Here is a 16,121-nt window from a genome sequence, read left to right on the forward strand (position 1 = left end):
TAAATAGTTGGAGAATACTGAAAATTTTTAAATGTTAATGTATATTTATTGTAATTGTGTTAAATAATTTGAAACCATAAATTTTAAATCTTAATATCATGTTTTCAAGAATACGATAATAACAAAAAATGTTTTTATGCTTATCACTTTTATATATTTTTGCTAAAAGTAAATTCAATATTTCTCTTTATTAGATAGGCTTCACTTTTTAAATGGCTTGAAATAAGTCTAACCTATTTCATATACATAGGGATTGTGGGTTTGTAAAAGAATATAAAAAAATATTGCTTTATACCGTTAACAATTCCGAAAAATTGGAAAAAGGTTTACTGAACATCAATTGGTTTAGAATTACATTACTATACTTAGTCAAAATCAGTTTCTATAAAGTGTATTTAAGTAACACTACATAAAATAAAACTGAACAAGTTAGCTGTATATATAATTCTAGTCTTGGTTACAGTAACCTGGTTTCAAATTCTTGCCTATGTTGCAAAACCCAATGTTGTGTCAGTATAAAATAATTACATAAACTGCCTGAGTTATTGACAATATTTCAATAAAGCAAAGGTTTCAATGATTTTCAAATGCAAAATTATTCAAAAGACTTTTTGTAATAGCAAACAGAAAAGTTAATTAAACAATTTTTCCTACAAAAATAATCTTTGTGTTTCATTATAATATTGACAAAGTAACCTTTGCTATGTAATAAATGACAGGAAAGGTAAAGTTAATTTTACCTTTCCTGTCAAAAAGTTGAAATTAATTACCATCACATACCAAGTATGCCACAAGTTTGTGTAATATTTGGAACTTAACACGTACTTCAAATTCCATCTAAAAAGATGCAAGAGAAGGGTACTTACATGTAAATAAATAATTCCTAGAAATTTTAAGTTTGTCTGCAAGTATTATAACACTATGGTCAATTTCTTTTTTGAAATAAGAATATAATAAAATATGAAGTTGAGAATTTCATAATATAATTTTATAATTTTTGTAATATTTCGCTGTAATTTTAGTCACTAATTATTACAATATATTGCAGTATTGTGACGACTTATTGACTTTATTTGTGCAGACATTTTTCCAAGTTACGATTACACTAGCACGACTGAGGTATTGAATTGTGTAATTATAGGCCGAAAATGCCTCTCAATCGTTAGAAAAGAATCGATACTCTCATTACGATTTACGTAAACATTAAATTAAAAATAAACGTTTATAGTAAATCTAACACTTGTTAAAACTTAAAAATCATGATAATTTTCTAAACTAAGTTTTTATGGAAAACAATTGTTAATGTTAAAATCATTTATTTATATTAGCATTACTTACTGCGCTATTAATTATATTGTAACTAATTTATGATTTTTTTATAATATGTTATCTATAAAAGCAAGGAAAGGTTTAAAACTACGGATAAAATTATCCTTTTTATTTGGAAGCAAAACATCAAAAAACAGGATCGTATATATAACAGGGGATTTCAGGTAAAACGATATTTTATATAAGATATGTAGGTATATTTACCTATATAGACACAACATAATATTTATAACGTCTTATGCTTTTGACTTGAATGAATGACATGTTTTTAGTTAATGCAAGATTGATACTTTTATTTTGTTAATGTGCATGTAATTCGATACAATTCAAAATGTAGTAAATAAAAAAAACCTTATCATTACTATCATTCCGAGCAAACTGCAAACAAGATTATAATTATTTAATATTCAGCCAAACCCAAACAAATATAATTAATCAATACACCCATTATTTATCAGGGTTGGGATCCAATTTCCAATCTGTCAATTCAATAGCAACCATTATAACGGACCCGAAAGCCAGACTGTATTTAAAACTGTAGATTATTTTTTAAGATATATTGTTACTTAGCACAATATATGCTACTGTCTTATTAAATTCTATGCCCACACCTATTTTTATTTGAGTTCTATCTCAAAGCGAATTTATATAATATAAGTAAGATATGCTTGGAACTTTTTTAAATACGCTATGCTCCCTATTCGTTAGAATACACTCAGTCATTTTAAACCGATTTTCTTTAGTCGTATGTTACGCTATTGAATTAAAAAGTATGTGGGATTACGTAGTATATACTATGCAATGCAATAAGTATTTTAAAAAATTGTACATAAGTTCTTCGAGAAGAATATATCCATAACAACTAATAGTAATAAAGGACTTAAAAAATTTAAATGTACAGATAAAGTCTGTTCGTGTAAAATATTATTTCAGTATTTTTACTTTGTGACAGATAATCTGTTTTAACATAGAAGTTATTAATTATTACTATTATAGATACTCGTTATGCTTTTAAAATCATTATTCATAATTATTATATTGAAGTATATTTTTAAATTCATACAAATTTTTTGTCACATTTGCTTTCATTTTATATTTTATTAAGTATTCATTGACACGGAATTTATAGAATATTTTGCCCATATCAACGTTTATATTGCTTTTAAAATTAATGATCAAGATGTCACCTCTCAATCCAATTTTTGTCTGACATATAAAGGAAATACAATTTGGCATACATGAAATAAATTTGGGCTCACGGGAAAGTATTAGGAAACGCCAAAGAGCGAGGAAGGAATGAGGCGGATAAAAACAATTCGTATGATAAGTTAAGCACCTGGCGTCATTTCGTTTTTGCCTAATTTAAAATAAATCTTTTATCAACTCCAAATATTAAGTTCTACATTAAGGATTTATCATTTCATATAACTTATGTTATTTCAGTTAAATAATGAGTGAAGCGAATAGGTAATAAATCTTAAAATTTAATTTACATGATCATTTAAATGAACGTTACAAGTTACAAGTCTATAATATTTCTTATAGCAATACAAACCGAAAGGAATTTAATTCAATTACGACAGAATTCAGCTTTTTTATTGTTAATTCTTTAATGTTTCTTCTTCTGTGGTATTTTAATAGCTTCTGTTATCACTGTATCATGAATTTTAGGAATTTCTTTATTGTTGCCCAATGTTCGATGAAAAAACTGGGAAAAGGAAATTCCAACAGTGTTATGAGCAGTTCAAAAGCAATCTTTGTCGAACAGAAATACTCTTTTTTGAAATAGTTTAAATTCCTTTTAATTTTTTATTTATTTTTAGATAAATTTGATTCTGTTGAAATTTTGTTGAAGGAGGTTACATCTCCTACAAGTTTTTTACATTTATGGCCAGTAATACACGATTTGTTTAGGTTCAAGATTTTTTTTTAATTCTCTATCTGTAATCGAATTGAAAATATACCAAAAGATATCGATATAATTTTCAAACGAATGTCCAATCCTTTTTATAAATATTTCAGTATATTTAGCAAACTATTATCAACTTAACGCAATATATGATAAATGTATTATCAATACTGGATATACGCTCTTGAAATTATTATATTACAGCTACCTGTAAAGTCAATCTCGTATTTGATAGCGTGACGGACGGTTTTTGCACATGAGTGACTACATCAATTTACGCAAGCGGTTCAACGATTAATTATTTTGGAAAAATCGCACATATTATGTCATACGTATTTAATCGAATGAAAGAAAATAAATTAAAAACAGAGGTAAAGCTATACTATTAATATCAGGTACATTTTATTATTGTTTTTTAACTCAAATTTCATATCTTTGCTGTAATCCTTTTCACGAACGGAAGGGAGTAGGTTTTATAACAATAATTACAATTAAATTAATTAATAGGATCTTATACCGAAAGCTACTGTATAAATAGTACATTTTACAAACCTATTACTGTTAAAATAAAATTATATGCCACACCTGGATTGAATAATCACATATTTTCGTACGTCCAATCAACATTAAGGAAAAATATTTCCTCACTATCTGGGTCACCCTAAGTAAACCTAAATGTACAGCAAAAATGGATAGTCTTGGAAATGAAGATTTATCAAAGTGTTACATATATATTTTTAACAACAATTTGTTCATGTAACATAAATTAAAGTTTTAGGAATTTATAGAACAGCATTATTTAATAAATAGCATCGTAGTAAGTCTACTTAAATGAAATAGTATAGACATTGTTAATATGACAATAATGTAATATAAAGTGATTTCAAATATGAGGTAGAGACCGCTATTAAAACACTTCATAAACATTGGAACATAATAACTGCCTCACGTCTGTACCTGTATAAGCAAATCACATCGTTTTATAGAACTGACTCATAGCTACCCTGCTCACTGGTGTGCATTACACATACACCTACCAGACACTACATCCCTACCTTTTTAATTATTTCATTTTCCTAGATTTTTATATAACCATTTTACACACACAGGGGAAACCTGAGATACATGTGTAGAATTTCATCATCTAGAAAACTTTACCACCTTTAGTTTTTTAAGCACTTTGTCTTGTCTGTTAGATCTAGAACTCTCGTAAGTTTTGTTAACGCTTTATTTTGATAAAACTTCATCTTTGTTCTTCACGTTTCAATTGTTAGTCCACATTTTCAATAATATTAGCAACGTTTATCATTTTGTCCAATGTTATTTTATCACCGGCAGCAAACATTTCCATTCTTAGCTCCAATCTATATTTTCCTATAATATGTACATTCGACATATAATTTAAATGATTAAATTACATTAAATTTTTTTCTACTTTGTCTCTGAATTAGATAAGAATTTTTTTTTAAACTTCACATTCATTTTGATTTATAAGACAAAAAAATGTCTTTGATAAGGTTTATTTTGTTTAGGGAAAGTAGTCGGCTATATTACTAACAGCTTTCATAAAAATGACAACATTTTCTTGTGATTCCGTACCTATAAAATATATATTTTCGTGCACATTCAACTAGAATTAGTTATTTTCTAAGTAGGATTTAAATACCTTACTAGATATCGGACGCTTTAAGATAAATATTAAGGATTTTCTTCCATTTTTCCCACCTGAATCCGACTGACGTACTATCACCCTCAAGATCCAATTTTCCTGGTGGCAAAAGCTCAATTGCCAGTATGTTTGGTCTTATTATAACAATAAAAAAATATGCCACCAACTAAATGAAAATTCAAACACCTTCAATATATTAAATGTCCAGACAACATTAATTTCATGAAAGTCTAACTACCTCCAATTTAATGAAAGTCCATTATATTGTAGAGCAACCTCTTTTATAAAAGAGGTATAAATAGTTTAAATTCAATTGAATATTCTTACTATCACTGTTAACAAATCAACATGTGTCAAACGGATAACTTACTATTTTATCTCTAATTAAATGGAAATATTTTTTCTGTTTTAGTTTTCACTCCTTTTTAAAGAAAGTAACAAAAATTATTTAAGACTATATAACTTATCATTCATTGACTCCAAAAAAAAAAAGAGTATAAATACATCTGGTTATTTAAAAAAATTGTAAACATGCAGGGAAGACTAAAAATTGTTATGGCACCGAAATATGATGGGTAGCTTAATCATCATCATCATTGTCGTTAGAGTCTTTGCAGACTACGTATCAGTTGTCCGAATACCCGATGACTTTCGTGGAAAGATAGTTTCAGTGGTTTTCCCTTGCCTTCTGCACCAGCACTTTTTTTTTGGGCTATTTAGACCCCAAGGCTTGCTGTAGCCTCCTACCAGCCAGTAGTGCCTAAATACTCTTAGAAAGTACATATGACTCGGAGAAGATCACATTAGTACTTGCCAGGTTTCGAACCCGCGCCCTCACGTATGAGAGGCGGGCCTTTTAACCTCCAGGCCACCATTGACCATTAATTACTTATAAAGTATTAAATTAAAAATCTGTTTGTAGAAAATAAAAATAATATTTAAATACCACTTAGATATCTTTAGAAATGGCATGAAACAGGAAGGATATCTATTGTATTATATTGTAGCCATACTCGAAACAATAAATGCATGTCATCACTATGTCGATAAGTGTCATGTCCATTGTAGTTTAATAATTTATCCATTTCTATATGAATAATAAATTTTATTCTTATAAAATTTATACTGTGAAATATTTTATTTTTTATTTCAATAATTTCATATAAAAATAATATTGAATATATTAACATATTCAATAAATAAAAAGTATTCGGTATGAAACTTACACTAAACTTCGTTTTTCTTAAAATATGTTCATAGTGAATTTAGAAGATCCAATGATAAAATCTTGACCAAAATTTGACCACCCGAAGGATGCAACCTTTGCGATGAAAAATATTTTACTTAAATCTGTCCAGGAATATTCGATAAATCAGTGAACGTACATAAAAAAATTCCGACAAATTGAGAACCTTTTCCTCTTTTGAAGTCTTTTAATAAAAATTACGAAACCTGTCATACCTACATACACCATAAGTAATGCCATTACTTAATGTGTTATGTATGCCTACACATTTTAAGGATTTTCCTTAATTTTCTCAGGATTCCATAATCAGGTTTTATTGTAATCATCACGGGACCATCTACGAAGTCTACCCTTATAAACAAATATATCGAAGTCGGTTGGCGTTGAAGTTCGTTCATTTGTCTCACGCAGACTTAACCAAATTTTGGACTTATTTAGTTTTCCCATGGGTGCTATTATTAGAACAAGACCAAATTAAATAAGATTATACAGGAAGCACCAGCTTTAAAATAAATAAAAAATCTTTAAAATTCATTTGACCGTTATGATGTAACAAACATAAAAAATACAGACGAATTGAGAACCTCCTCCTTTTTTGAAATCTATTAAAAAGGCGCGGAGGCAGTAGCTTTCGACACATTCGGATACAGTCGTTTGGAGGAGTAATTAGGGCTTGGATAGTGAAGAATACGTAAATTTGAGTTCTGTCACTAGAGGCAGGATAGTATTTTGTGAAGTGGTGTAATAAAACGAGGAAGTGTCAAAGGACTAAAAATATACATAAAAACCAACTGGTTTTGGAATTTCAAAAACCGTTCGCTACACTTGATTGTGACGTTTAGTGTCTTAGTGTGGATTATGTTACAAGTGCGAAGCTCAGAGAGTATTATTTACATATAATTTCAAAGCTTTAATGGACATTTTGGTTTCAGACCGTAACAGACTTTTAAATTACATCCATATGAGCAGGTTTCCAAATATATGTATATACTTAGAAAACATAGTTGTAGTAACAGATTAGAAAATAAATAGATGCATAATTTTTTTTTATTATGGGTAGAATTAAGTGGTAAACCGTAAATCTTCTTACTCGGTGAAAGTACTCCTTTAAATTTTTTGTAACTTTTAACTTTTGATAGAACAAAACGTTATCTGATGACCAACTCAAAAATATGTTTTCGTCAAATTAAAGCAAGTTTTTGTTTTATTGCCGAGAAATTTTATTCCGTAATAAACATTTTTCATTTTGCGAATTCCAATGAATGTGTTGGGATTTCAGATTTCGAACACATTGTTGAATGAAATTATCTATATTATAAGAAAATAAAACATGGTCCAACTTAAACATAAATTTATAGTATATGTAGTTTTAAGTAAATTTTTACTTTATTTTTAGAATAGAAGACTTAAAAATGATAATTAAAACGAAGCAACAATTTTACAGGCGTTTTTTTAAAACATACTTTATAACCGCAAGAGTACTGCCTATATTCACTTTCACATTTGCCCGCAACAACTCCTTCACCTTAAAGACTCAAACTCTCTACAATCTCGATGCTGATGGAAATAAAATTGTTTTCATAACACATTTAGCATATTATTACCTTTTACGATAATTTAGTTCCATCATCAAGAGTGGCTGTTTTCTTAAAGTTTTTTTTACTATTACCATAAGTTTGCAACATCAAAATGAATACGGAAACTCTTCAGTTCTTTATCCACAAGTTATCGCAGACATTATTATCAACACAGATTTAGGGATGAAAAACTCTTCTTATGTGGTTCGCCGACACAAATCGTTAACCGTTCACAAAGCTTGTGTCGAGTTGACTTAATTAATCTCCGCATACTATATTATTTTTTGCAATTATATTTTTGTGGACAAGTAAACTATTATACAAGTTTTGAGAATTAATAGAAAAAATCGCCATACGTTATTAAAATTTCTACTTAAAGGGAAAAAAGATCTACCACGAAATAAAAAAAAAAATTTTGACTTCCATTTTGTACGCATACATGCATTTGTATACACTCATAATCACTACTCCTCTCTTTACTTAAAGTTTTCTAAAGTAGTTGTGAGATTATATTATTAGATCTTTTTAAAAATTCAGGTGTGGATACTGTAGGTCTCGGAAACTTCTGATCACCAGACTCATGAAATGTAACACTTCACATATTATAAAACACTGGAAGTACCTAAAAAACAAAAAATAATTCCAGATAATAGATATTAGAGCTACGTGGTTAAATATCATTACTATGGAATAATTTATTATACGTGTACTGTGATTAAAGAATTTAATATTGAATTCTTCAAAAGAGTGAAACAATGTCATTTTTTTTTGCTGTCTGCTTGTCAAGAGGTAAATCCTTAAAAAAATCATGTTTTGAAATTTTTATTACTTACTTGATTAAATAAATTCATATACATATATTTAATGGTTTTTATGAAGTCTTTAATAAACTATATTTAATATCTCAAATTTATTGTTCAAATATCTTCCACCATTCTGTTGCCGAGTCAACATCAATTGAATATAAAATGAATTTAAATTGGATTTCTAGGAATACTAACCCTCCTTTCTTTGTGCAAATTTGAAGAAATTGCTTTGTTTAAACCTTTTGAAATTCCAATGGTTAAAAAAGAAAGTGTCTTGTATAAATCTTATTTGTACAAAAAATATTTTAATTTTTAATGGAGCTTGATTGTTATGAAATGTTTTTTAGTTAAAGACTGTAAGATTTGTTACATGAAGAAAGGGAAAGAACAACAAAAACAACCAGTACTTGTACCTTGCCCATGGTAATACTAGGTAAAACTTAAAACATTCTGTAATTAACTGTCTTAAATCAGAGTAATCTTCATCTTCCTTCTAACTTTTTGTTTATTACTGAATACAATGAATCGATTCAAATTCAAATGTATATTATAAATTATAAGTTAAAGCAAGTAAATATTGTCTTATACGTTTCTTTATTATTTTTATAGCTTATTTTACATCATACCTTAAAAATGTTTTCATAAACTTTTGATGTACAGTACACAATACGTATAATCCGTAAATTGCGTTTTACTTACATGTATCATACAACTCATTATGATTATATAATAAACAATGTATAACATTACATTTGTGATAGTAATATTCGTAAAAACTAATTTTCCGACCGAATTATTGCAACAAGTTATGACCATTATTTCCGGTATTTCAGTTTAAGCTAAAAGCTTGTTTTGGCTGTATTAATTGTTTGTCTTACTGGCAAGTTTTCCCTAACAGATCTCAAATTGCACCTAAACTTTAGATTGTAAGGAAATGACGAGATTATGCAAGAAGTTAACCAAAATTTTCACAGGTAAAACTCAAGGTTAACTTTTTTGATTTCTTATAATTCTAATAAAAAAATGAAATTAACTAGGTAAATGATATTTAAAAGAATGAAATGTTAAGGTAAATAAAAACTTATGACGTTGAAAATGGATGTAAAATGTATGTATTAAATTGATATTACCATGTTAGTATGACCGGAAAATTTCATTTAACTTGGTAGGGTAGTAATTGCAATTGGCCGTTTCGTTTGCAAAATAATCCCTTTGATGGAACCAAAGCAGGATAGAGATATGTTTTCTTTCATTTTACACACGGTCCCAGATTTTCATTTAAATATGTTACTGTCGCTTCTCAAAAGTTAAGTTTCTGATTATTTAAATGCCTCACTCTTAGACCTGTTTCTATTTTTGATATAACTTAAGTACTTTTTTTAACTATTTACAATTTGATATTAAGTATAATACAGTATGTGCACATACAGTAAGAAAAAGTGTTGGCAGTTGTTACTTGATGGGATAATGCGAGAAGAATAATTACAAAAATTACTCAACAGAAATTTAACAAACTTTCGTTGTCTTTAGTTTGCTTTCAGACTTTTGAAACTTTCTAATTGGGGTTGAGTTTGTAAGTTGGGGCTTAGAATAGTTTTCCGCATGTAGGTTGTGGATACAAATACATGGAAGTTTAAAGACTAATTACACCTTTTGAATTTAAACTGTGTACCGGATTAGTCTATTAATAGAGTCACAACGTGTGTTGATTTAAGAACGAATTTATAAAGCTTCAAGCTATCATCAGAGAATTGAAATGTGTTCAGGTTTTTAAAGTATCAATTATTAATGTTACATTTATGACACATATGTATATCACTGTGTTACGTTGAAGTATCTTTTCTTATTTTTTTACCTTAAATAAAAATGTCGAAGGACAAAATATTTTATGTATTTTGTAACTGCATATTCTTCATAAAGCTTTTAAAACCATAATTTTTTATATAATATTCATAACCAATGGAATAACAATTTTTTTTAAAACAAGTATGAGTGACATAAAATATAATTTGTTAACGAATTAAATTCATTCTTTATTCATTTAAACATCATTTAAGGTTACTTTATTCGAGTGACTATAAAATAGGTGAACTATATATACTCAGTTTTTGTTCCTTAATTTCATATTTTTTCATGAAAAGATGAAGTTAATTGATTGATTGATGATGTAGGTGATATTTTTTTTTAAATATTTTTTTAATTTGTATAATTGAGACAGATAATATTATGATTTTTGTCAAAAGTATATTCATATTTCAATAATTTTTTTATTTGTCCCCTTTTGAATTTATTGCAAAAGTAATCATCATCTAGTCAAATACAAATTGTTGTTATCAATAATTTCAAGCGTTCTCTTTCTTTTTTAAATAAATACTACAGAGTTTATTTAAAAAAGAGAACGCTGGTCAGAGTGTCCTATAAGTCTTTCGAAATTTAAATTTTGATTAAATTCAAATGGCGCTTATGAATGATTGCTGGTTGCTGATGAAGCACCACCGGTCTTTCGAAATTCAATCATCGTGGAGAATTTCACTGGAACGGACCGTGCTTTTTTGTGTGCGTGATTTTTGTCGCAACAATGATTCGGCAACCATTGCGCGGCTTAAATTTAGAGAGTATAACAATTTATGCATGCTTAATAACTGTCCATTACTTAAACAATTAAGGCATGGTTTACAAAGCTAGAAGAGACTGGCTGTTTGATGGATAAACAACGATCGGGCCTACATAGGACATCACCGACAGAAAATAACATCCACATAGTACAAGAGTCACTTCATAAAAATCCTACTAAATCCATTCGTATGCGTTCCAGTGTATCAATTACACGCTGATTGACGTTACAGCGCATTTCCTATAACCGGAACCTGGTTTCAACAAGATGGCAGAACTGATCATACCACTAATATTGCTATTTCCGTCTTCCGTCAACTTTTCCTTAACAAAATGAAATTTCAAAGAGGAGAGATTCCCTAGACACCACGTAATTTCTAGACTACAGACCCGTGTTGTAAAAATTATGGGTCATTTGAACCACCGGGTGACCTATCTAGAACGATATAAGAACATAAGATAATAAGATTCAGCACTATACCGAACACAGAACAGAAATATAACAGAATTCAAAAGTACAGGTAAAGTGAGTAAATTGTGGTAATGTGTTTAATTTTGTACGGTATTCTTACCATCGATAGATCCATGAAAAAATTAAAAAAACACATAATGCGAAAAGAAATGGTCCGCCACAAAGTCGGTTTTTTTTTAAATTTTCTGACAATTTCCAGGATAAATTTGGTCTTTGATTTTGTACGGCATCAGATTCATATTATTTCAATACTGTTTCTAATCCATTATTCCGCAACCCCATACAAAAATCATGCGACAAGGGAAAAAATCGAGGGTTGCAACCCCCTCTCTTTCTGTGGTCCAGGGGATGATTTGACACAACATAAAATAAATTTATTTTGAAATTATTTTATGCATAAATAGTATTTTTTCATATGTCGTACATTTTTGTTGGTTCAATGGGGAAAAAAAATAAGCAAAAAAAATCCATATAATGAAATGTAAGATGAAATCATGACGATATTTTTTATACAATTGTACTGATGTTGAAAAAAGTTCCCATACAGGATCAAATGACTTTAAAAACTACATACTTCCCACGTTTCGGTTACTTGGAACAACCGTGATCACGGCAGACATCTCGTCTGCCCGTTAAAAACTATAAATTACGAGTAGTAATCCGAAAATATTAGTTTCACTTAAACATTGATAATATTCGCGAATAAAGTTACAGCAGTCCGATCAGAACGAACATCTATATATTTTATGAATCTCTCAACTACCCCTGTGCCACGAATGTACCTTAAAATGATTATGATCTGTTCATCACCGCTTTATAAAAGTTATTTAAATCGGAATATCCAGACATTCTTAATATTATTATTTGAAAACAAACAAACAAACAAAGCAAAATAACTTAATTTTGTGTACACAACCTGCTAGCTACTTAAAACTATCATAATACTTTTTATTAAAACGAATAACATTACCTTTCTTTTACTTCACTCTCAACTGGTCACACACCTTCCCTTTTGTAATTATTTTAATAGTATCATCAAACAACAACAACCGACAACGACAAATTCAAAATTCAAACGACTGTTGAAAATGTACCTACTCGTAATTAATTTTGTTAAACACACATCACCAATTATTATTTTTCATAATTCTTTAATAAATTCATTCACTGTTTACTAATTAGGTAATTAGAACTTATTCACTTGCGCTTAGAAAGACAAATGACAATATTCAAAAATAACAAAATGGCGAAAAAAATATATGAACAGCACACCGACCAATCAAATAGTCCCGTTTCATTTGACAATTAACGGACTTTCTACGACATTTTAAACGAAAAAAGGAAGTAGTACAGTGCCTCTCGAATAGATGATAATGCATAGGTTTTGCACACACAGGTTTTGCACACACACATGCAAATATTTTCTGCATACATCACGAGATTTGTAGATCGTCCTTGAGATTCTTTGTGTGGAAAATAAGCACCGAGTGGTTGTGTCTACCGCCGCTCTGGCTGCATATCGGCGCTAGCAGCAGCGGCCGATCGAAAATGTTTCGTTTTCTGTTTATAGGTGGCACTTTTAACAAATCGTGAATCAAATTTCATTTTTAAAAGTCTCTAAACTTTGCTATTTCGTAATGTTTGATTAAAAGTATGTAAATAAGAATTAAACAATATAGGTTTAGTTGTTATATGGGAAGGGTATGCAGTGCTTATTTGCATCTAAGGCGTGAACGCCACTGTTATTAAAAAAGAAATGAAATTTTAAAATTAGTATAGTAGTAATTGTAGTAATTTGAATTCAATATATTATGATATGTCTTGAATCAAATTTAAAAAAGTGTGATAATTTTAGGATCAACTTTATACGTCAAGCATTTTTTTAAACAGAAGAAAAAGAGACAAAGGGGGAAACAAAAGGAGACGAAATTAAATTAAATCAAGAAAACCAAACAAAATTTTATCAAATTACTTATATGAAAGTAAGTAAAAGTAAATCTTAGCTAAGAATATATTATAATTGAAAATTAACTGACTGTACCTAAAATGGTTTTATAAGAATCATTTCGGTTGAACAAAATTTAACAATTTTGTTTTTATATCAATAGCAATTTTATAACCGTGCGATCTTAATAAAATAAATATGGAAATATTTTCTAAAGATCAAATGAACTAATCCTTTTATGTAAAAAAAAAGATAATATAGTAAATAATTTGTATCAGCTCTGGATGGGTGTAGTTGAAATTGAGTTTACGTATATTAATGCGAATCGCATTTTTGTTAGTTATTAGTTAATATTATAGTTCAGTAGAAATTCGCATTAATATGTTTTTTTATTACTTAAAACATTTTGTTTTATGTCTGTTGTGTACACTAGCTTATAATTCTTAACCTTTATAATCTTCATTTGCTTACTTGGAGAGTACTTACTAATTAATTTAATGTATGAACATTATTATGTGTCTCCGAACATTAAATCTCAAACCGCTAGTTTTGATAATTCTTTTATATAAATTATACAATGTAAAAATGACAATTATACATACGCAAAATTATGGCATATGGTAGAGATTATATTAATTCTAGTAAAACACTGCCATCTATTGGAAGTATACCCGGTTCTTCGAAACCTTTTTATGCCGTAATTGACCATTGATTCGACATAGTCTTTGTACTAATGCTTGCTTTGTACTATGCCATATTTAGAATAAACACGTAATTCTTGGGGATTCTGCAGATCGATTCGCCACTTGTCCCATGACTCGCATGGAAACCATTTATCCCTAGAAATGTGTCTGTTATTTGGAAATATTTCAGAACAGTAAAATATCTTTTTTTTTCAGTGAATACTTGAAGAACCACCTCGAGCCACAAAAGTGGAAAAATAACCAATATCGCCGTGTTGTTTTTTTTGTTACCCATCTGGAATCTAGTATAAAATTATTATGAACATTATCTCCAGTGACCCATAAATAACCCTACTGAGTCAAACTGACATTTAGTGTCATTCTGGTTAATTTGTAAATTACAATTTACCATTTGTGTGTATTAAATACAATATGTATCTATGGAAACCGACATTTATTTTTCATTTCGTATCAATACATTTGTGTTATTATTGATATCAACGTGTATAAAACAACTGATTAATATTGATGTTTTCTTTTTCAATAAATAACCAATTAATTTCATTTATTTCTGATGGAAAACGCCTAAACGATCTACATTTGCGCAGTGTTCATTATTTATTCATCATGAGTTGGTTTCTGAACGAACACTAGTGACACATGTTTATAAGTCGTTATTAGAAAAAAAAGTCAACAAAATAATTTATTCCTAATTGTATTACCTCCATTAAATTTGCCTCACAAAAATATAATTATTAAACTTAATACAACTGTATTTATAAAGTTACAATTTACTCGATGAGAAATAAAAATTTGAATGAAAAATGTTTAAATCCTTTATTATTACTCATGTAGTATTTTTATTAGATAACAAAGAATGAAAACAAATAAAATACAAAAACGACATTTTTAAAATAACTATAAAACAAAAGACCATTTACGAACCATACATATAAACTTATAATAAATTTTGTAACATTTTATATAGCCCTTCTTAGAGACTTTGATTGTTGAATCAAATTTGTTTTAAAATAACTAAATACTAACAAAAAGATCCAACTAGACATTGGGCTGTCAGTTTCTATTTCATTACCGATAATTTTAAAACAATATATTTGTTAGATAAATCTATCAAAACGACTGGTAAATAAATAATTGTAAGGAAAATATAATATACTTAAACAACTAAATAAGAAGAAACCATGCATACAGAAACAAGATGTTTCTGTTTGCATAATAACTACCCGAAATCTTCAATCACTGTTACATTTCCCTTCACGCATACAGACTTCAAAGTTTCTTGAGTTTTGGGTTAAAGTTAGTCAAAACTTCTGTATTCTGTTTTCAGTAATTCGTTTCTCCTTTATCTCTTATTCTAAATATATAAAAAGATTTTCCCTAGTGTCACCAAGAAAGTAATTAAGGGCAATATTAAGAATACTTAAAGATGGGTCCAAGTAAAGTAATATTTCTTTTAATTTTATTGTATCTACAATAATCTAACTTCTGTAGGCTTAGAAAAGAACCTTTAAATGAAACTAGGTATTGGTAAAAGAAATATAATAAAGCAATTTCCAATTTAAAAATGGAACATTCTAGAGGAAAACAAAAAAACTGTGATATGTTTCTTTGTCGCAAAAATTTCAGTGTCCATTAGTGCAACAACTGTGTTTAAAATCAGTATTCAGGCTACGTTTTAAGTTTAGAATTTTCTGAAAATTACTAACTGGAAACAGGTCAACCTTTACACGTACATACATATTCTAAGTTATATCAAAATTCTGATCTGAAATTTGGAATTTATATTTTATAATAAATTTTGAGAAACTTTGTATAATAATAAATTTTGATATAATGTAAAATTAATATGAC

The sequence above is a fragment of the Danaus plexippus genome, chromosome 17 (assembly GCF_018135715.1).
Source record: "Danaus plexippus chromosome 17, MEX_DaPlex, whole genome shotgun sequence".
Lineage (NCBI taxonomy): Eukaryota > Metazoa > Arthropoda > Insecta > Lepidoptera > Nymphalidae > Danaus > Danaus plexippus.